This window comes from Haliotis rubra, unplaced genomic scaffold (genome assembly GCF_003918875.1).
Source record: "Haliotis rubra isolate DU_JTF1 unplaced genomic scaffold, ASM391887v1 Scf171, whole genome shotgun sequence".
NCBI lineage: Eukaryota > Metazoa > Mollusca > Gastropoda > Lepetellida > Haliotidae > Haliotis > Haliotis rubra.
This window is the reverse complement of record NW_025765681.1, coordinates 792,454-816,366: the sequence shown is the minus strand read 5'-3', so window position 1 is coordinate 816,366 and position 23,913 is coordinate 792,454. Positions and strand designations below refer to the sequence as shown.

The following is a 23,913-nucleotide window of genomic DNA, read 5'->3' as shown; positions in this document are numbered from 1 at the left end:
TATATTGAAATTAACCTATAAGAAATATCATGTATCCAATTACGTTCACATACGAACAGACAAGCTCGGAGTTGACCAAGCGAGTTTGATTTCCCCTTTAATACAATGAATAAGTCTTGAATATATTGTACGGCAACATGAATTTTATTTGAATGTTTAAAGTGTAAAAAAAATAATTGAAAAAAAACCCAAATAATTTATTTGAACGACAATGTCATTTCATACAGCGACAAAGGGTAGAGGCACAACACGATTGTTATCGTCAATATACAGCGGAATAATGTAAAACTGACACAGCCTTCTGGCTGTGTAAAGTCTTTATATACTTGCTCCAGTTTTGTTTCATGAATATATATATAACTCTCCAGGGCTGTTTATGTTCCATATGTATGTAGCTGTATGCATGTTTAAGTGAGCACTGTAAGCCCTAGGGTAAGTCATAGGACTCGATTGTGTCCCTAGCACAATGGAAGCGACATATTACATACACCCGCTGATCAGTGTTTACTTACAATAATCACAACGGGTGGGCGCGTTTTCCAAACTGGTATCAACATTTGCGGGTCAAGGTCTAGGCCACTAGATATTTAGACGATCGAGTGAATGAAACTCTTCTCTCAATCAATATTGTTGAATATGTTACCTATTTAAAGTATTTTAAAGATTATTTAGGGTCGGAAATAACATTGTCATTTTGGATACTCCCCATTAGCATTGCATTTATCCATATGGATCAGTCCTTGTTTCCATGACAACCCGCTGTTAATATACACACACACACACACACACACACGCACGCACGCACGCACACGCACACACACACGCACGCGCGCATACACCTATACCCACGACTGCAGTAATCTTTGACACGACAAAAAAAACCTTTCTCCTCATGCACTTCTATTTGGGTATTTTAACTCCAATGATTACACCAGTATTTGAAAGTAGTTCTTCCCAAAGCCAGTTTCAAGTGACTTCTAAACTCACAACAGCGACATACATGACTAACTAGAAGCCACGTAGAGCCGTTTTGTGCATCATTCACTGCAGTGGAGTTCATGTATGTGCTCCTGCATACGATCCATAAATACAGACGTGTAAAGGAAACAGATACGGAAGTTGAAAAGTATACATTAGGTAATTAGTAGTGTTGTTTTAATATCGTGTTTTCAACATTTTCATGCCTGTTTGCACGCAAACAATTGCAACTGACAGATATTTGGATAGTTGTGATAAATACTTCCTTTCAAACTCACTATATATTATGGATACAGTAGTACATATATATAAGAAGAAGTTTCGGAAATAATAACACGACACGGATCTTCTCCAACATGTTTCACTTTTATCTTCAGGGAGAAGTGATAACAGTTAAACGGATTATGTTATGTATATATGGTTACATCGAAGATTGATTTCTCCTCTAACTTGGGGGAACCGACTGCAAACCGTATGCAGATGAATTGCACGAGGACCATGCATCAAATTGCTGAAAAGCATGTGCAAATATCGTGCATGTGAACAGCTGCGTTTTGGTGTAAAGTTTTGTTAAGAATTTCCCAATTTTCACTGATTTTTATCACTTATTGAACTCATGACAATAATCTTTTCAACGTTACAAATTTGTTTTACAATACATCAGTTCATGTGTCAACAGTACCTTTAAACAGTATGGAATATTTTGCAAAATTTAGTTTAGAACAGTTGCCTGAAGTAAGTGCCTATATTTACACTAGTGCGTCTAAACGTTTTAAATGAAGTATATTTTGCGTATTTGAACTACGCCTAAAACGAACTCAAAGGGTAACTAAATATAGTTCGTTGTAAACATTTCGACCAAAATATACAGCGAGTGTCCGGGATCATAGAACAGTTCGTTATATCCGTCAGTTCGTTATAAACATAGGTTACTGTATTACCGACGTGGTCAACGTATGAGTAGTTGCATACTAATCTCGTACGTCACACGAGTGCCGTATCGCGTTGACCTGTGTCGTAACGACTTGACCTGACATTCTAACGATTTGATTGGATAACCGATTACCTCTCAATTAGGTCACATTATGACGTAACTATTTCTCCATTCATAACAAACACGTAAATTCATTCATTCTACAACTTAAATGCTTTGTGGGAATGTAAACATTGCGAACGTTGCCGTGTCGCTGTTTAATTGTGAGTCGAACCGAGACATTATATCCGTCGAAAAACATAAACGCAATGTTTCCACCAGTAATGTTAGCCGAAAGAAGCAACTGCAAACGAAGAAACGGGATGCTACTGAGTAGTTTACTGTAGGAGGCTGTACGAGACGACAACAACTGACATGCATCGTGACGTCGGTGACCAAGGCAATGACGTCATTACAGTGTGATGTCATGCAAATATTGTACTACAGTACAAAACTCTTTATGAAACCGGTTTCGGTTTGAAACCATAAAAATAACAAAACATTAATGCATATAAAACGTGGGTAATAAATAAAATACCACACTCGGTCTCATTGCATACGAATTATACGAAAATCGTGACCTTCCTATGGTATCTGACCTCGCTTTTTGTGTGCTCGGTCGTAGATACCATAGGAAGGACACTCGTTTCGTATAATTCGTATGCAATGAGACCTCGTGTAGTATTCTCTATGTACGCTGTCTGTCTGTAGCTAACATATTTCACCAGGTACATTAGGGCTTTGTGAGGAAAAAGAAATGGATGTCCCATTCATCTTTTGAAGAGCGGAACACCATATAAGGGCAAAATAATTAAAAAATACCACCTAGCCCACTCATTTTCCAAGGCATCAGCAAAGCCTTTTATATAGCCATCAATCTGCACACCTCGAAAACACTCTCATTCTTTCTCGCGAGACCTCCCAACAGCACAGCGTATCCCCATCAAAAAGACAATTTGACCCGCTCCGTCAAGCGTTCCGATCTACCACCTGCTCTACTTTCAGACGCATGAATACAACTTATTTGAAAAACATGAAGCTATTTTGATGAGACACCAAACCATGAATCATGTTATTGTCGTCTCGAGTAAAAACACGGTCTACTTATCGTCATCTTCACCCACTACACATTTCACTGCTACCTGTATTGCCTCAGAGTTGCCTCCTACAAGGTTACCCTCTAGATCCTCTTCCGTTAGTGTTCAATACTGATTTTCAGTGACCCATTCATATAATATTGTCACTGCTATCATTCCCTTTGCATCAAACGGATTTGTTTCTGAGGAACGTCAAGAATGGGTATTCCTCAGCACAGACTTTCCATATTTATATTTCATTGGGGCGTAGTTTACTCATTTTCATCGCTATTATTCCCCTTATACTAAACGGATTTGTTTCTGGGGAAAGTCAAAACTGGGTATTGTTTTGCTCTGACGTTGTATATCATTAAACTTACACGCACAATGGTTTGATTGTGGAGGGGATAAGAGTAATCTTGGCAACCTTTTACTGGTACATATGTCGTTTCATTTTGTATTTTTGTCGTCACATTTTGTTTCTTTATCTCGTCATAGTTTGTGGGGCGGTGTGGTAGCCCAGTGGTTAAAGCGTTCGCTCGTCACGCAGAAGACCTGGGTTCGATTCCCCACAGGGTACAATGTGTGAAGCCCATTTCTGGTGTTCCCCGCCGTGATATGTTATTGCTGGAATATTGCTAAAGGCGGCGTAAAAGTAAACTCACTCACTCGTCATAGTTTGTATACAGATTTTGTTACATTTTTGGGGTTCAAATATGTCGTTGCCACATTGTATGTACATATTTTGCAGACACATGTCACACATTTTGTACGATGTCATCACAGTGTGTATATATAGTATGACCAGAAATTATTGAGAATTTTAGGAATATGTTTAATTGGATTTCTAGTATAAACAACCTTGACCAGCTATCAAGTGCTTGGTTTAATTCAAGAGAGACAACTCCCTTAATCCTTTTTCATTAGTTTGCGAAGAGTTATCCCCCTTTGTTTACTTGCTAGCAGACGACATTTTCAGTGATCCTCAGTATGGATGATTTAGAGAAGAGGAAGTTGATTTTAGAGTATTATAACAAGGACATCAGATCAGCTAAAGTGATTTCAAGTAGAACAGGCATCCCTTTGGCCACTGTATATCGTGTTTTGAAAAATATTGCAAATGGATATGGCATTGAGCACCAGGGAGGCGCAGGTAGGCCCAGACAATTGACTGTCGGTGACAGGAGGCGGCTTGGTATTCTTGTTTCTAAAAACAAACGAAGAAGTTGAGAAAACTTAAGGCTGGATATGATTGATAGAGGACCTGTGGCTGTCTGTAAGGAGACAATTAGAACTGAGCTGCATGCAATGGGTTGGCAGAAAAGTCGAGGAATTCCATCACCGATCATGAAACCTGAACAAAAGGAGCGAAGGTTGAACTGGTGCTTACAGCATAGAAATTTTAACTGGGACAATGTGATTTTCTCAGATGAAAGTTCTGTGTGGCTGTTTCCTAATACACTGAAATTCTGGACCAAACAAACTGAAAAACCTTTGTATCAGCGCCCAAAGTACAGTCCGAAATTTAACGTGTGGGGTGGCATATCTGTGTTAGGGGCAACGCCCCTCTGTGTATTTGAAGGGAATATGAACAGTGAGCGGTACACAGATATTCTCGAGGGACATTTACTTCCATCTGCTCACGTGTTCTATGGAAATGTTTTGATTTTCCAGCAGGACAACGACCCAAAACATCGTTCAAAGCATTCACAGGCCTGGTTTCGGACCCAAACATGACATTATTAGATTGGCCAAGCTATAGCCCTGACCTAAATCCAATAGAAAATGTTTGGAGACTTAAAATTTATGAAGGAAACTGTCAATAAGAAATATCTGACAAATATTGCTGAAATGAAAGAAGAGGTGGTCCGATATTGGGACAGCATGGACCACGACTTTCTAACTTCTTTGATCAGTAGTATGCCCCGTCGCATTGAAGCCTGCATTGCTGCCCATGGTGACTTGACAAAATACTAACTGTTCACCTGTCTTTGAATCTGGAGTTATGTTCTGCTAATATTCACATTTAATACGTGAGTAATGAGTGAAAAAAAAAAAAATTTACAATCTTTAAATTCTCAATAATTTCTGGTTGTACTGTACATACCTCGTAACATTTTGCACGCACCACTCGTCACTTTGTACACACATGCCGTCACATAAATATTTTGTTTACAGTACTCGTCATATTTTGTATACATCTATCAACACATTCTGCACATACATCACGTCACATTTTGTATACATATCTTGTGAAACTTGGTGTACATATCTGCTCACATTTTGTTTACATGTGTGGCCATGTTTGTGTACAACTCGTCACATTTTACTTTGTCAAGTGATTGTTTACTCCCTATTTGTAGGTGGATGACCACCCTATGCTTTATAGCCTATTGGATATTCATGGGTTTTCTAATGTATTCGTTGAATATTTATCTACGCAAAACCACGAAAACACTTAGTTCGACCCCGTTAACCCGGTTGTTAGATGTATGTTAGCAATACACATGGTTTCTTATCTGCGTAGTGCGTAATACACATGGTTTCTTATCTGCGTAGTGCGTAATACACATGGTTTCTTATCTGCGTAGCGCGTAATACACATGGTTTCTTATCTGCGTAGTGCGTAATACACATGGTTTCTTATCTGCGTAGGTGCGTAATACACATGGTTTCTTATCTGCGTAGTGCGTAATACACATGGTTTCTTATCTGCGTAGTGCGTAATACACATGGTTTCTTATCTGCGTAGTGCGTAATACACATGGTTTCTTATCTGCGTAGTGCGTAATACACATGGTTTCTTATCTGCGTAGTGCGTAATACACATGGTTTCTTATCTGCGTAGTGCGTAATACACATACGTAGTGCGTAATACATGGTTTCTTATCTGCGTAGTGCGTAATACACATGGTTTCTTATCTGCGTAGTGCGTAATACACATGGTTTCTTATCTGCGTAGTGCGTAATACACATGGTTTCTTATCTGCGTAGTGCGTAATACACATGGTTTCTTATCTGCGTAGTGCGTAATACACATGGTTTCTTATCTGCGTAGTGCGTAATACACATGGTTTCTTATCTGCGTAGTGCGTAATACACATGGTTTCTTATCTGCGTAGTGCGTAATACACATGGTTTCTTATCTGCGTAGTGCGTAATACACATGGTTTCTTATCTGCGTAGTGCGTAATACACATGGTTTCTTATCTGCGTAGTGCGTAATACACATGGTTTCTTATCTGCGTAGTGCGTAATACACATGGTTTCTTATCTGCGTAGTGCGTAATACACATAAAACAGTGCAAGCATCGCAGTAGGTTGACGAAACTGGTCAAACTGGTCAAGAAACTGCAATCTGAATCTAATAGGATGCTTTACCCTGTTATTCAACATTTTTCTCCTCCCATAAAAATCAGACCTTAACATGATTGTGTGAAACTGCATGTATGACTACACACACTATTGTGCACGCATATCAATATTTTTATCGCCATTATGTTGTGTGCTGTGAATTTGTAGTGTGATTGAATGTGTTATTTAATGTGTTACCTTGGATAATAAGTAAAATATGATAGTCTACATTCCTAATACTGTACACAGCGTTCACCGCACCAATCCCTAACACTAAAAAATGACATAAGACTATTATGGACTCCCTATTAAATAAGCCTCGGTAAAGCCTCTCCAGTGGATGGGGGGATATTGACTATAATTATTTTCAAGTCATATGTGAGTTTGTAGGTTGCTTGTTCCATTCTTAAACTTGCGCACACGTGTTTACACCCAAAATGAACATGGCGGAGTTGACTACAGACGGGATTTATCTAAATTTCTTTAGGTTGCTATAGCTAGGCGTTACATCGTGAGTGTTTAATCGTATGAACATATGGGCATTCAAGTATGTTTCATGATTTAAAATTCCGGCCATCATGCCACGAGATTTCTATTAGATTGTGAAAACAATACCGGAAGTTAGCAAATTACGACGTAACCCGAAGATTCACGATGCCTGATGTCAGAGTTATCGTTCCTGGAGGTCTTGTTACACTGTTTATGTGGCAGATTTATCTGGCGACGCGAAGCGCCTAAAGCTTAGAGAGGGTAGGTTCTCGGGCTCATAGTTTGCGTAAAAGCTAAGTTATAGATTTGCGTTGCCTCATTAGAGGGGATGGTTTAGATACGCGAAGTGCTTGTGGTATTGCTGGAGGTAAAACCGGTCAAACTTGTCATTCTCTATTTAGTCTAACGACCATGTTTACCACGACGGAGAAATAAAATTAATGTGAATTGTAGACTGGGGTTATAACACGACATTCCGATAACATCTCACAATGACTTACAGAACCAATTATCTAAATATTGACGTCCGAAATTCAGAGATTAAATGATAAATTAAACTAACCCCTTAAATTATGAAACGCAAGAATGGTGAAATATAGGCAATTACGCAAATCCTTATGTCATTTTATCTTTTCTTAAACAAAACTATAATTTCCTACATTAATAGATATTTTACCATAAAGTGAACACTTCCAAATCCCGCCGTTCAAGCGTTGTCATGGTGTATGCAATGCTCCTTTAGATATGTAGAGTTGCATTTCATATGGTATAGTTCTGTTTCACATAAGCAATCAAATACAAACAGGATTTGCTCCGTGTTAACATCTTGAACAAAGCTTGTTGTTCTGTTTCACATAGACCGCCTCCGTGGTGTAGTGGTTAGAGCGTCCGCCCGGAGAGCGGAAGGTCGCGGGTTCGATCCCCGGCCGCGTCATACCAAACGACGTTAAAATATAGTACTTGTTGGTCCCTGCCTGGCGTTCGGCATTAATGGGTACAACAAGGACTGGTCGGCTCAGAGTCAGTATAATGTGTCTGAGTGGTGTATTCATGCTTAACTGCGACATGGTATCTCAGTGAGCTCTCTCTATAAAACCAGCTTAAGTCTGGGCGAGTACAAGCAGCCACACATACACACGCATGCACGTCGTCATATGAGCGAAATATTCTCAAGTACGACGTTAAACCCCATTTCACCTCACCTCAACCCTGTTTCACATAAGAAATCAAATACACACAGGATATGCATGTACCGTGTTAACGTCTTGAACAATAGCATGCTGAACTGAACTTTTGTTTCTCTCAAGGGTGGATACATAACATAATGAGGGTTTACAGAGGTCAATAGATAAATTAAGTAATGGCGACATAAAGTCTATCTAAAGTTGGATAATATTGTGCGACAAAGGTTGACAATTTAATCAAATCCGAGACATTTTTACTTTGAAATAAGCTTACAGATGGTCTCTTGATGTACAATGTTGGAAGTAGTTTCTTTCTCAGATCGTTGAAATAATTACAATTAAACACGTAGTGGTATGCATCTCCAATATCATTTGAAACACATAGGGTACATTTCCTATCAAAATATCAATTTTGTACCATCTACCAGTCTCAATCGGTAATCGATGACATGATAATCTAAACAATGTTATTTAAATCTGTCATTGTTGCGCCTTGAGCATATCTGCTGACGTGGAAAAGGCGCATGAAGAAATCTGCATTTTATTATTATTATTTAAAACAATTTTTTGTTTATCAGGTAAATTTTGTAGGTAGAATTAAATATCAGTGTTAAGTTTAATAGATTTATAGAATCTACCCTGAGATGATACTTCTAGATCAGAGTGCCACTTCTGTATAAACACGTCAATGAGACTATTCTTTATGTTGTTCTTTATCCATTCTATATTATCACAAAACTGTTGAATCCGGGGCGGTGGGGTAGCCTGAGTGGTTAAAGCGTTGGCTCGTCGCCGAAGACCAGGTTCGAATCCCCACACGTACAATGTGTGAAGCCCATTTCTGGTGTCCCCGCCGTGATGTTGCTGGAATATTGCTAAAAGCGGCGTAAAACCAAACTCAGTCAGTCAGTTGAATCCACGTCATTATTTCCAGTTTGAACTAAAATATCATGTATACATGAGATAGTATAAGGAACTGTACCGAACCGTCGGATCATAACAGAATAGAGAAGCATTCATCCATAAAACAACTTGTCTTAATTGAGAGCAATTTGGCATAATGAACACAGTTATAGGATAAAGGTATACATTGTCACCTGAATTGCGATATATGCGTAAGAATTGAGAGCTGTCTTAATTGAGAGCAATTTGGCATAATGAACACAGTTATAGGATAAAGGTATACTTTGTCACCTGAATTGCGATATATGCGTAAGAATTGAGAGCTGTCTTAATTGAGAGCAATTTGGCATAATGAACACAGTTATAGGATAAAGGTATACTTTGTCACCTGAATTGCGATATGTGCGTAAGATTTGAGAGCTGTCTTAATTGAGGGCAATTTGGCATAATGAACACAGTTATAGGATAAAGGTATACTTTGTCACCTGAATTGCGATATATGCGTAAGAATTGAGAGCTGTCTTAATTGAGATCAATTTGGCATAATGAACACAGTTATAGGATAAAGGTATACTTTGTCACCTGAATTGCGATATATGCGTAAGAATGTGTAAGCTACATCCAACTATTTGTCTTTTATATTCTTGTCAAGTTCACCTCTGACCTTGAACTTATAAACCAGTCAAACGTACCAGCCATATTACGTATTGACGTGTGGGACAGTTCAGTGTGAGGTGAAGTGGAATTTGGTTAACATCGCGTTGAACATTACACGGTTGGGGAGTGACTGAAAAAATCTGAGCCTAAGTGTGTGATGGATTGCGTTGATGGAGTTGCTTGCTTCAGCGGTGGGGTAGCTTAGTGATTAAATCGTTCGTTCGTCATACGTGAGATCCGAGATCGATTAGGATCGATGTGTGAAGCCCATATTTGGTGTGGCCTTCCTTGATGAAATATTGCATTCATTATTATTTTCAGCATAACCCCTGTCGAGGTGCAAACACGTCGATTCAGACACTGAAGTGCCTGAATCGCACTTGTAGTTCATTCATGTTAAATTACATTTGTGACGTCATTCCATTGTCTGTTCGCTCCATTACTTTTCAGGAATGGAGCGATGTCTCCAGTTTCAAAATAAAACCTTCATTTTGTCATTTTGACATTTAATTTTGATAACAGAAATATTCCCCAATACTTCGAATGTAATTTAAGTAGGGGTAATATCCTCGTAACTCTCCATTCCTTAAAATAATGTGCCTCGGCCCCTCCGGGGCCTCGGCTCGATTATTTTCAAGGAATGGAGATTACTCGACATTACCCTCTACATAGTGTTGTCAACTCTCTCGTCAGGTTTAAGAATAGTCTATCTTACAGTCCCTGAACCGCATTACTTTCCCTCCCACCCAGCTGTAATCCACTATAAAGGAAGCAAGTGTATATGTCCTCAGGTTCAGGTTCTGAATCTCACATATTCGTTTCTGTCAATATAATTATATACTCAGAGACTAAGCTTTTAGCCTAGGTTAAGTACTGTAATGACTATGTGAAGTAAATGATCCATGATCTTGTCAATGCCATGTATTTTATAAAAACACCATTCGTTGGAAAGTTTGTCCGAGGCTCTCCTTTCCCGTCTTGAATTCGAACCTTTAACAGTGGCAAAGAGAGAGAGTCATCCATCAAGGTGACATCAAGTCTACAAAGGAAGGCTGTTGCAGTTGGCAATACCTGCTGATTGAGGTAGCCAAATTTGCCCAACAGGGTATACCTACACTCACGTGCAAAGAAACGTCCCAAGTATTTTTCAACTACCAAAACACACAAGCACAAACACGAATAGATATGAACGTTTAGTATGCATGACGAAATGTATGTAAAGCATGTCTGACATAAAGAAAGAGAACGTTGTAAACCTAACGGTGGTACAGGGAACGTTGTCACATGGGGGTCGATTGTCCAGTATTCGAGCGCAAGCCAAAACAAGAAATGATAAAAAACCAAGCTTAAGGTTGAAATGGGAAGGCAGATCGTCAATACCGCGCATGTCCACCCCTTACATCGGTGCACGTCAGAACACGTCGTCGTGGGTAAAGTCTCTTGATCACGTGACTGGGGATCCGACGCAATTCTGTCTGTAATGCCTGAGCCAGTGCATTTATCGTCAATGGAGGTGTGGAAGCTGTAGAATCCTACGTCCAAGATGGCCCCACAAGTGCTCTGTCGGATACATGTCAGGGGATCTTCTGGGCTAAGGCAGGACGGGCACATTGTTGACGTTGAGAAAGGCCGTTGTGATAAAAGCTGTGTGAGGTGTTCTATTGCCTGCTTGAAACAAGGTTCCTGGATATTGCTGGAGGAAGGGCAGGATATGGGGCCGCAAAACTTCATCAATATACCGACGGGCTGTCAGGCTGCCATTGTTGATAACAATGTCGGTCTTGGTGTTCCACGTGCCACCCCAAACCGTCACACTCCATCTGCCATATGGTTCCGTTTCCTGAATGCAACAACGTGCCGTCCGTTCCCCACGCCGGTGGTAGACACGTCTTCGGTCGTCAGTTCTGTTCAAGGAACCTAATCTCGACGCTGAAAAGGACCCGTTGCCGGTTCCGTTGCTGCCACTGACGAACATTCCTGGCCAAAACCAATCTTCGACCTCGATATTAAAGGCGGTAACGTCATGCCCCTCAACGGTTTATAGGCTCCGATTTTCTCATGTTGACGTTGTCGTCTGGACACTGTCCACCTGCTGACGCGCGATGACCGAGGCTAAGCACTGATGATGACGTCACGGCGAGGAATCTGTTGCTTAAATGAAGCGTCCGTATGTAACGGTTCTCTTGTGGGGTAGTGACTTCCGGTCGACCGCTCCTCGGCCTGTCTGCTGTCTGGCCAGTTTGTCTGTAACGTGTGACCAATGTCCGAATCGTTCTTTTTGCACAACCGAGGATTCTTCCAACATGGTCGTACGTTGCCCCAGCTGCAGCATGTCAATCGGTCTTTTCTCTTTTCTGCTGTAAATCGAGGCATGTTCTGCTGGATTTTCAGATGATTGTGAGTGCAAAGAACAGTTTCCAACGTGTTTTATAACCGATCTCCATACGGGTGATTTCCTGCACGTGCAGGAAATTTCACTGAATAAAGTCATTTTCCCGCTTCTGGCATGCAACGTGTATTTCCTTGGGGTGTCATACATGTGTGTGTTTGGGCAATGTGTTCTCCGGAACTGTTTTCATGTGTTTGGCCATATCCAGCAAATATAATATAATTTAAATTTTGGGGACGTTTCTTTTTGCACGTGAGTGTAGTCACTTTAATGCCTGAAGAACTACGCTACCGAGCTTTGTATTTGGTTCAAAATAAGATGTACTTTTCAGCCACCTCTTGGGGCAGTGGAGTAGCCAAGTGGTTAAAGCGTTCGCTTGTCACACCGAAGACCAGGTTCAATTCCCCACATAGGTACAATGCCTTTTCCGGTATCCCCGCGCATGATATTACTGGAATATTGCCAAACTAAAACTAAACTCACTCATTCAGGTATCTCTTTTATATGGCACCGCTAATTATCACAAATGCCGACGTTATACTAACCTACTGAGCTATCTTGCCACAGTTTTAACCGGTTAATCCAACCCCCGACAAATAGTACCGATTCTGATCCGACCTGTCCTTGTTTTATGCTGGCCCAGGCGGCGTAACAACAAGTATCGTATGTTGGTATGACACGGTCAGGGCATTGACCCCCGATCTTGCGCAAGACGCTCACAGACAAGTGAGTGTTGTTTACTGCAGCCCCTATGCCGTGCCGCTACTACCCGAACAAATAAGAATACAGGTCACTATTGGTACATGTCCGTCACGTTATTGCGGTGTTTCACAAAGAAGGAATTCATTACTGAATCCCGTCACAGTAGTATATATTGGTTCATGTCGGCCGAGCATTAACTTACTACCCTTGCCGGACACAGGTCAGTGACTTAGTCGGTAGCTCACAGGTGGACACAAACTGTCCAGTTAGTGAGTGAGTGAGTGAGTGAGTGAGTGAGTGAGTGAGTGAGTGAGTGAGTGAGTGAGTGAGTGAGTGAGTGAGTGAGTGAGTGAGTGAGTGAGTGAGTGAGTGAGTGAGTGAGTGAGTGAGTGAGTGAGTGAGTGAGTGAGTGAGTGAGTGAGTGACGACAATGACAATAACAGTGACAATACTTTATTACCCGTGAGGGAATTCTTGTGTAAAGTACAGAGCTCAAACATTGATAAAATGATTAAACTATTTTCATACAATAAATAACACACATATAGCACGCTAACAAGGTAAGACAAACACTAGGAATCATTTAAAAGATTAATACTCGCAGGAACAAAGGATTTCATGGCACGATTGGATTTAAAACGGGGTAAATTATAACGGCGCCTAGAAGGCAGTAATTTATATTTATATTGGATGGGATGATCTGGATCAAATATAATCTTACGGGTTGACTTGAGAACTCTTTCTTCATATATTTCATTAAGGTTAGCAAAGGTACAGCTGCAATTTTACTGGCTAATAAAACTATTCTGGTGAGACGTTTTTTTAAGTGACAAGGTTCCATACCAGCATTGTACAGAAAACCCCCCAGAACGTTCTGTATAAAGCACTGATAGAATAGACACATAATTGATTGATTAACATTGAAAGATCTCAATTTGTGAGATTTGTGTAACCTTTGTTGACATTTCTTGAATATAGCATCTGTGTTTATATTAAAATTCAGTTTGTTATCAATAAGAGTTAGAGTGAGGGTGAGAGTGATAAGTGAGTGAGTGAATGATGGGTGAGTGAGTGAGTGAATGAGGGTGAGTGATAGGTGAGTGAGTGAGAGTATGAGTGAGTGAGTGAGTGAGTGAGAGAGAATGATGATTATGGTTCTCCACCGATGTTCCAGCCTTTTCACAATGGTACTATTACCCGCCCGGCAACAGGAAGCATACACAAAAAGTGCAAACGTTTTCAAAACAATTGTTTCCACTCCTACAGATGACAATTCTTCAACTGTGTTTGAGTCAGTAGCGTTTGTAAGTGAGTGTACCAAAACATTACAAAAACATGTTCAAAACGTTACTAGACTGAAAATAGTCATTGAAACACTGCAAACGTAATATCTAAAACTCAGCTATTATACTCATATCAAATACATCAGCATCAATAATCACTTCTGTTTTGTTTCATCATCAAACATTGGTGTGTACTTTCCTTTTCCCCGGTAGTAAATGTTTATAAACCTCTACCCGCAGCGAGCCCAAGGCACACACACATTCCAACATAGATCGTGTGGAGACCGTGAGAACTGGTCTTCACCAACCCATGCTTGTCGTGAGAGGCGACTAACGGGATCGGGTGGTCAGGCTGGCTGACTTGGTTGACACATGTCATCGTAGCCCAATTGCGTAGAACGATGCCCATGCTGTTGATGTCTAGATTGTCTGGCTCATATTCGTTTATTTACAGACCGCCACAATATATCTGGAATTTGGGCGTTAAACAACAGCAACCAAAACCAAGTCATACTAATAAGGACGAAACATAAGCTCCAGTTCACCAGTGGTCAGGTGCTACAAGCTGCATCGTTGGGAAACAATAACACGCTATTAGCTTGATTATTTACAGACCGGCACCATATAGATGGAATATTGCTGAGTACGGCGTAAAACTAAACTCACTCACTCACTCACTAACCGTGTGGAAGCATAGTGATTTGAATCTTAGTTTAAGATGGCACATATTGTTACAAGGAAAAGAAGTAATTTTATGCAAACACATATTAATCTAACATCAAGTCAGGTAAGATATTAAAAATAGAATTCTTTGTCATTACGTGTCATATAAAAAGGTGTGTTTGTGATCAACAGTTGCAATGAGGCGTGTTTCCACACACACAGGTCCAGTAACAGGGAGGGTTTATACAGACATTTTTCCATTGGTCACAACCCAATAGGTCAGGCTGACAGATAATAGCAGTTAACCTAGCAGTACTCGGTAGAGGGTCCCTTCACACAGGAGGATATAACTCCCATTCAGCCAACTCAGCAGGTGCTGAAGACATTTCAATGACAGATTAAAGAAATGGTAATTACATACATTTATATATACGTGCGCTGGTAAATACATATGTACTCATATAGGGACACTAATGTTAAGGGGGCGGTGGGTACCCAAGCGGTTGAAGCGTTAGCTCGTCATGTCAAATACTTGGGTTCGATTCCCGACATGGGTACATATATATACGTCCGTGTCTCCCCGCCGTGATGTTGCTGCAATATTGCTAAAAGCGCTGTAAAACCAAACGCACTCATTAATGTTCACCTTCTTTTCGTGAAAGGTCGTGAGGCTAAAGTCACATCTTATTTACAACATTTTATGCACTTTAAAATACCGTTTAGAGTACACAAGCCATCAACTATAATACAGGTACAGTAACATGCGGTATTTACATCCGTGTAGGAGGCATTAAGAACATAAGGTACGCAACCTACTCGAGTTAACGTATTATAAAAGGGTTTAGGCTGTATAAACAGTTATATCCCAGTTGAACATTAAAAACTAAGACCTAGATTTTCGAAGCTCTCTAGAGCTGAGATAGTCGTAAGTACGAAGCTCTCCCAGTGTTAAGCTGGTCGTAAGTACCATACATTAACATTAACTTACGACTATCTAAGCTCTTTAAGAGAGCTTCGAAAATCTAGGCCCAGGCTTCCACAAAGCAATCGTATCTTTGACCGTCGTAAGTCTACGGTAAAGGATAGATGTTACGTTCGTCCTTGCGCTACGCGCTTTGTGGAACTGGGCCCAGGACGTGTGTAATCAGATAAAACCATGTATTCGTCACTACAATATATTGCTGAAATCAAAATTAGAACTTATGTCTGAATGCATAGGACAGTTACGTTAGCTCACCTTCAGCACAATTAATGCAGCATCTAATAGGTTCTCCTAGGTTGAACCATGGTGACAGAAGGATTGAAACAACGCTTAGTTATAATGTATGATATAATGAGCTCTTTGGGCTCGAACAAATCCTTTTGAAAATTAAATACTGTGATCATAGACCTCAGTATGAATGTTAAAACTGAAATATACCACGCACGTACGCACGCACACGCCTGATACTGTAGGATAAGTATTCAAAATGTGAAAAGCGCCAAGCAGTTAAAGAAGAAGAAGAGAAGAAGAAAAAATATTTTTATTTGTGTGTCACATGTTATATATAAAACATACATAGACTTTAAAACATTCAATATAATATAACATACTTACGGCCTATGAGACACAAGGCACTATATTATATCTAAAACAGATAGTAGTAAATTAAATATCACAGCTTTGTAAGCAACAATGGAGTGTGGTATATTTATTTAATAGCAATGTGCATGAGGTCTTTGCCTCGTTAAAAAACCATCAGGTTACATAATAAACGTGTGTGGGCTTATCTTAAGACCTTAATCGAAACCTATATTTTACTAGGAATTGATATTTACCCCGCTGTCTCCATTACCTTGTGATTTATTTAGTAAACATTTAAATAGGCTGATGGCTTGGTTACACCCTCCTAACACCTCAAAATTGAGGTAATAAGGATATATCTCACGCCACCTCCAGCTGCGGTAAGGTCACAATAGACATCTAAATAATAAAAAAGACGTTAAATTCGAGATAAATAGTTTAACCTTTTGGTGATTTAGATCTACTTTCCTTCGCCTGACCCACAAACAATTCATGGTATGTGACAGCAGATTATTTGAGAAGTCTACACGGAAGAGAAGAATTAGAGAAAAATTGATAACCTGTAAGATATGATCAGGATGTTTGTTTGAAAGGCCAAACCTGCCTCGGACGGCTACTGTCAGTCCACAGTACTGTAAATTGATATATTGACTAAAATGGATTGAGAAGGTGCGGTGACTTCTATTAATGCTGCGTCATCTTAGTCCTTAGTTGCTCATGATATTAATCACTGGTTTGTACGGCCTCGGCTTGATCTAGCTGGCCTAATGTTGAATGCGGCGTAAAACAAAAATAACAAATTCACTTAAGGATCATTGTTCCTTACACGAGTGCTGACCTTGACTGCCCATACCGTCAAAGTTCAAGGCCATACTACAAAACAGACGCTAGCGTAGCCTGGTGGTTAAACCGTTCGCTCATCAAGCCGAAGACCCAGGTTCGATTCCCAATATGGGTACAATGTATGAAGCCCATTTCTGCTGTTCCCCGCAGTGATATTGATGGAATATTGCTAAAAGCGGCGTAAAATCATACTCACTCACTCACGCTTGGCTCAGTGTTCAGTTCTCAAACCTGTCATGTGAACAGTTGCCATGGTTGTACGTACAGCACTGACTCAGTATATACCAGGTGTTATATTCTTCCCTTGTGACTTTAACATGGTAGAAGAACTGCCGGACAAAAGGAAGAATACACTTGAAAATTGGATCTTATAAATAGATCACAGGCGTTATCAAGACGTTACAAGGCTGCAATTAGTCGCTGAGACACTACAAACGTAATGTCCAAATCACAACTCTGATACCCGGATGAAACACATCAAAATCGAGCACCCATTTCTTCTTTGTTACTTTTAGTCAACATCAAACCTGGGTGTGGACTTTCTTTTGACCGCGGTCAGTAAAGTTGAAGCAGTAGCTATTGTTAACAGTGCATGAAATGTATCTCGATTCAATCTGACCCCGCAGCCATCAGCCATCTATTCTATTTTGTTGTTGTCTGTGAATCAATAACGAGCTTATCACGATATAAGATGATAAATGATGAAAAATGATTAATTTTCTCTGGTGATATACCATGCTCATAATTATAGTCACACCTAGACTAGGACGCATATACCAAGGAATGACAATATTTCGAGCATCCGTATACATGAAAGGGCGATAATCGAGTCTAGCTGTTTGCGTCTTCGCTTTTCAGATTCCCAGTTCTAATCCTGGGTCCCGATCCACAAAACGTTCTTAGTCCTTCCACATTCGTAAGACTATGATAAACTATAGTTACGACAGGTCGTAACCTTTACGAACGCTTTGTGGATCGGGGAACTGACCTCCATCTGTTGTGCCTGTGTTATAGGTGATGCTGCTATGGAAGAGCAAAGTCATGTAATCCCGACACTCTGTGATGTCATATACAACAAGATATTCATCCCGTCGCCCATATTTACAAACATGTACGCTCTATACAAACACCGAGGTTTGCTCATACTTGAAATATCATGCTTCCATCTGGTGTTAAAAATACAAGCCACATTTGTGCAAATACATCACGTAATTAAAGTGCTACGTTCACAAAGTTCTTTTGAACTCTTTCAAACATATATTTAGAGATTAAAATTTATGAAGTCATGGACTGTCGTAAATAGAACCTTATGTTTATTTTTCAAAGTAAATTCTAAAAAATGCACTCGTTTTGAACCTTAGTGTTTGTGAAACGAGGTCGACGGTGAATGGATTCTATATCCATCTAACAGCAGTAATCACGTGACTGTACGGTTGATTGACAATGTAAGGTTGTACATATACAAGTACAGACGTTATGTATTGTAAAAAACACCCGTTTATGATATCTGTATAATATGTCACACTGTCAATATCTAGTCGAGAGCTAGTCATGACAGTTTATTGATTTGTATATAATAGTTATGGTAATAGCAAAAGTTATTGATTTGTATATAATAGTTATGGTAATAGCAAAAGTGTTGTAGTGTTTTGTTACTATTAAAATCATATGAATATATGCTGAATAAATATACAATTTTAGACATTTGAGACTATGTTATCAAGCATATATCCTTGCGTAGTCATTCCCTGGTGGCGGGGCGGTGTGGTGGCCCAGTGGTTAAAGCGTTCGCTGGTCACGCTGAACACCCGGGTTCAATTCCCTCACATGGGTACAATGTGTGAAGCCCATTTCTGGTGTCCCCCGCCGTGATATTGCTGGAATATTGCTAAAAGCGGCGTAAAACTATATTCACTCACTCACACCCCGGTGGCTAATTACAGACATTCCGTAGAATTCCGAGACAGAAAGCTCATACCAATCCAAAGACTCACTTGTTTGAACTTATTATTAAATCAAATATACTTAAACAGCGTTTTCTACAAGTATACAGACAGACTCAGAAACAGCTGTGTATCTGCCAAATATTTAATACGCAACACAAGGAGATAAATACTCCAGACAGTGTTTGGTTTAAGAGTAATCCCCTAGACGATGTACTAAAACAACTACCGTCAGCACAATCATCCATAAGAATGAAAGGTATTTCAATACCCGCAAACATGTCCGTTAGGATGTTTCTCCGAACTCACAAAGGTTGGTAGTGTATGTGCACAACGTACAATGTAGACCCAACGCTTGTATAATTATAACAGTCGTTCAATGGCACTTCACCTACAGTTTCATCAAACATTCATTTTTTGTCCATTGAGGATAAGTGCACTCAGATTTGTTGAAATGGTCTTTGTAAAAACATGCATTTTTTACGCCAAGTGTAAACATAGATTGAATGGGCAAAAGTATTTACTTTGCCGCTTCCTAAACGTAGAACACGTATTCGTATTAGATAAAAAAATAATCTTCAAAATATTACTTGTGGACTGCTCGGGGCGCCTTACAATTGAATGAGTGTGAGTGAGTTTAATTTTACGCAGCTTTTAGCAATATTCCAGCAACATCACGGTGGGAGACACCAGAAATGGGCTTCACACATTGTACCTATGTAGGGATTCGAACCCGGGTCTTCGGCGTGACGAGCGAACGCTTTAACCACTAGGCTACCTCACCGCCCCCTTACAAACGAAATGATTGCTACCTGGGGAAGATTATATCGTATTTCAGATATTATCTGGAATTTGCTAACGTCTAAAACATAGATCATTTATTGTACACACATTAAAATTGTGAAGAACGAAGAAAATGTTTTGCAGTTTTGAGATTGTTATGGACATGTCTCCTTGGATGTTTTATGATGTAATTATTGAGGAGAACATATCAATAGTAATAATAATAATATGTGAACTCCCATATTCACTACTTCCATACACAAGGTGAATGCTCAAAGCGCTAACATTACCCCCGGTCAATAGCTCACCGTGCTCTACAACAGTCATATAACAATCTATTTACAACGGGTACCCGTTCACTACAATTCTGAACAGCTGTAACTTGCCTTAGGTGAGACCAAGTTTGTTACATGTGCTTCGCTACATGTACATGAATCTGTAACGTGAACTATATTTCATGTACATGCACCTTGAACATTACTTCATAAATACCCGGGACAGTGGGGTAGGCAAGTGGTGAAAGCGTTCGCTCGTCACGCCACACCGGGTTCGATTCTTCACATGGGTACAATGTGTTAAGCCCATTTCAGGTGTCCCCGCCATGATGTTGCTGGAATATTCCTAAAAGTGGTGTAAAACCATACTAACTCACTCACTTATTTCATATGCATGCACCTGTTACTTCATTTCATTCACATGCATATATAACTTAATTTCACAATGCAAAACCCTGAAATCACTTTTATCATTGATTTAGCTTTACACTTGCGTTATTTCATTTGAGACTGAAAATCCAAAACCACACTAAAAGCGTATTTTGTGACTGTCTACAACTTTAAAATTTCACCTTGACCGTTTTAATCTCACCACAAAAACACATCGTCATGCTACATGCTTTCGTCATCCCTTTAGGTTTCCAGTCACCTATTCAACCCATCACTAACACCATCTTCACGCCCGTGCTTCAGCCTATTATGACGAAAATTAACAAATAATTCGATCAATTAAACACCGATCTTTTAGCCTTAGAGTACCGCAAGTCGAAATCGTTAAGAGGTAACTTGAATTCTTCTGCCACGACGCTGTAGGTATCTAGCCTTGAACTCGGCGCAATTAGGAGTCCATTCAGCTAGAAGAAATAGTTTCCGTTTCAGTGGTTTAAAAACCTTCAAAACACATTTTCCTTTTGTAAAGAGGGCCGAGAGCAAGGATAATACCAAGCATGCACTGATGCTGCATGGGTCTGTCTTGTCAATAACGTTTATTCATGACAAGACACATAGCGTAACTCTACTGTGTGACTGGCATTTATACAATATAAAACTATTTATGTCTAAATGTCTATAGTCAAACACAGACTTGTGAAGAGCAGTTAGGGCCTGGGTAATTGGCGTGGACGTAAAGAGACGTACATGTAATTCAAGGCGACTCTGTTTTCGACAAGGGCACTGGTAAACACATGCCTACCTTTAACCACCTACCATGCGTAAATATTGCATCTTTAAACCGTCAGACTTCGCTGGACGTACACAGTGTCTCTTTCATAAAGTGACGTGCAGTTGTGACGGGTATATGTGACCGCGAACACACTCTGTTATGAGACAAAGTTTGCTATGTTCATCTTCGATTCAGTCGCCATTTAATATAGATATATATTTTATGCTTGTGCAGTTTTATTACTTCTTAGAAAATAACTCAGGTAATTAATAAAACCGGCAAAACTCTTTCCATAATCATTATACATCGTCTATTGTGTGTTTCCTACTATATTATGAACATGTGCTTGTGAATCATTATCAAATCGTAATGACGCCAAGATGCGGAAAGGTGACCGCTTGTTGCTCTGGTAGGGAGCATAGACACATGCAAAGCCTAGTTAACTGTTAAAAAGCACTGGGGCATATTCAACAGGTCAGAATAGGGTGCATTTCTATCAAATCGTATTGACGCCAGATGCGGAAAGGTGACCGCTTGTTGCTCTGGTAGGGAGCATAGACACATGCAAAGCTTAGTTAACTGTTAAAAAGCACTGGGGCATATTTAACAAGTCAAAAGGGTGCATTTCTCTCAAATCGTTGTGCATCTTTGCATCGGACATGATATGTGTCACAGATGCGTCAAATTTTGTGCATCTTTGCATCAAATTTGGAAATGTTCTCCACGTGTCTGCCATGAAACAGTGTGGAAGATTTACTATGGTTTTGAATGCTGTAATCTTGATCAAACAACTTTTGCGCAAGAGACCTAAGAGGCTCTTTAAAATCGACGAAAAAAGCGTGTTCGACTGTAACTCAAAAGTTGTGATGCGTAAAATATGTTTATTTTCTGTTCTTAATTATGTCCATAGTTTAGCGTTCTGTGATCATACTTCATCTTAACTTCGACCTCGGTAAATACGTTTCAGGTCCAAAAATTGGTATTGGCCTTGTTGGAAGTCTATAATAGTAGAGGACCTGGATCACCTCAGGTGGTCCTCATTCATTCGGCTGACACGCCTTGGTGTTAATGTGATACAGTTAACCCAGAACTTAGTCACTAACCCTATGGCTATCAGGGGCGTTGGGGTGGCCTAATGGTTACAGCGTTCGCTCGTCACGCCGAAGACCCGGGTTCGATTACCCACATGGGCACAATGTGTGAAGCCCATTTCTGGTGTCCCCGCTTTGATATTGCTGGAATATTGCTAAAAGCGGCGTAAAACTAAACTCACTCACTCCAACTGCACGTCTGTCAAACGTTTATCAGCCTCCTCCGTGTAGAGTATCTCTGGATAATGCATGTCGGTATCTCTGGGTTATGTGATCTCAGCATCTCTGGGTAATGTAATGTCAGCAGTGGTGTAAGTGGATGTCTACACGGCAGTAGAGCCTGTGATGCTGTGTGATGGAATACCTGAGCGTTTACCTTATCAGAATGATGGAGCCCCGTTTCGCGTCTGTTGGTGGGTTGGAGATTAAGGCTGGGAGTTTGCCAAACACGCAAGCAGGGGCGACCATGTCTAACGAAGACATTACACTTAGCTTTATTTTTAAAGTCCTGTCCTCCACATCCGACAAGCTACTTAACCAAGATTTACTTGTTGTTATGGTTTCAATAATTAAAGTTTCTCATTTAGAAATGTTCTCGTCCAAATCAAAAGTTCAAATTGAAGAGGAGCATTATTTTTTCATTTTGTAAAAATAGATTTAAAAAAAATGTATTATGGTATTTGTACTTTGAGTTGAAAAATAGCCTCCTGTAATATATCAACGATGTATGATAATTGTTTTCGAATGATAAACTGTGTATGTATCAGCAAAATTGAGAGAAAATGCAGCAGTGTAATGATGTGTGTTTGTTTTGCCTGATTTCAGCTAAAACTGCCTCCTTTTGTGGGTTTGAAGACCCTTATGACTGCGGCTTTATCCAGACCAACGACTCCGACGTCTTCAATTTGATATACTAGAGAGCCAAGGGGTTGATAACCCCTCGGGCAGCACCGGGCCTTCTAAAGATCACACCTGTGATGCGAACACACACCTGTAAAATGGGTAGGTAGGTTGATATACTAGATGTACATACCGCATAAAACACACCACTAAAGCCAACACGGGTAGGCAAGATATTAGTGTACCAAGACGTCTAAAACGCGAACACAGATAGGTTAATAACCCTTCCACATTCACAGATATTGAACTGAGTCCTCCTTGCCAATATACAGAGTTTGTAGACCACACGTGACACCAGCCACGTGCTAACGTGATGACCCGGATTGTACCTGTAAATGATTCACGATCCCTCACGCTGGCTAAATGAATATTCATGTTAAACCTTTGTCAGTGTGTTCAATGTGACTGAAGAAAATTCATGTTAAGCATTTGCCTATGTGGTTATTGGACTGAAGAAACTTCATTGTGAATGAACTTGAGGGAAGCAAATTCTCGGCTGTGTATATTCTCACGTGAACATGAAGATCTGATGTAAACAAACCTCTGAAAGTTGTAAAATCACTTGAAATGTAGCGAGTTCCCACCCATTTTGGAAGTTATCTTAAACTAACATATAAACAGGCCACATTGGTTTATATTAGGGCACTGAAGGGCCGTGTAACGTTGTGGCTGCACTAAATTATCGGCAGGGTTTCACGTGA

At 40.0% G+C, this 23,913-nt stretch overlaps 1 protein-coding gene across 4 annotated transcripts in view; it reads left to right on the top strand.

Annotated features, from left to right (window-relative positions):
- Positions 1 to 23,913, top strand: part of LOC124272625 (MAM domain-containing glycosylphosphatidylinositol anchor protein 1-like) — a 39,558-nt gene that overhangs the window by 6,096 nt on the left and 9,549 nt on the right. For 3 of the 4 annotated variants that reach the window (XM_046707822.1, XM_046707824.1, XM_046707823.1), the window contains exon 2: positions 23,138 to 23,298. The gene's annotated coding sequence lies outside the window, so the exon portion shown is untranslated. Of the gene's footprint in view, positions 1 to 23,137; positions 23,299 to 23,913 lie in introns of those variants that run through there. The other variant, XR_006897376.1, reaches the window with a different exon arrangement.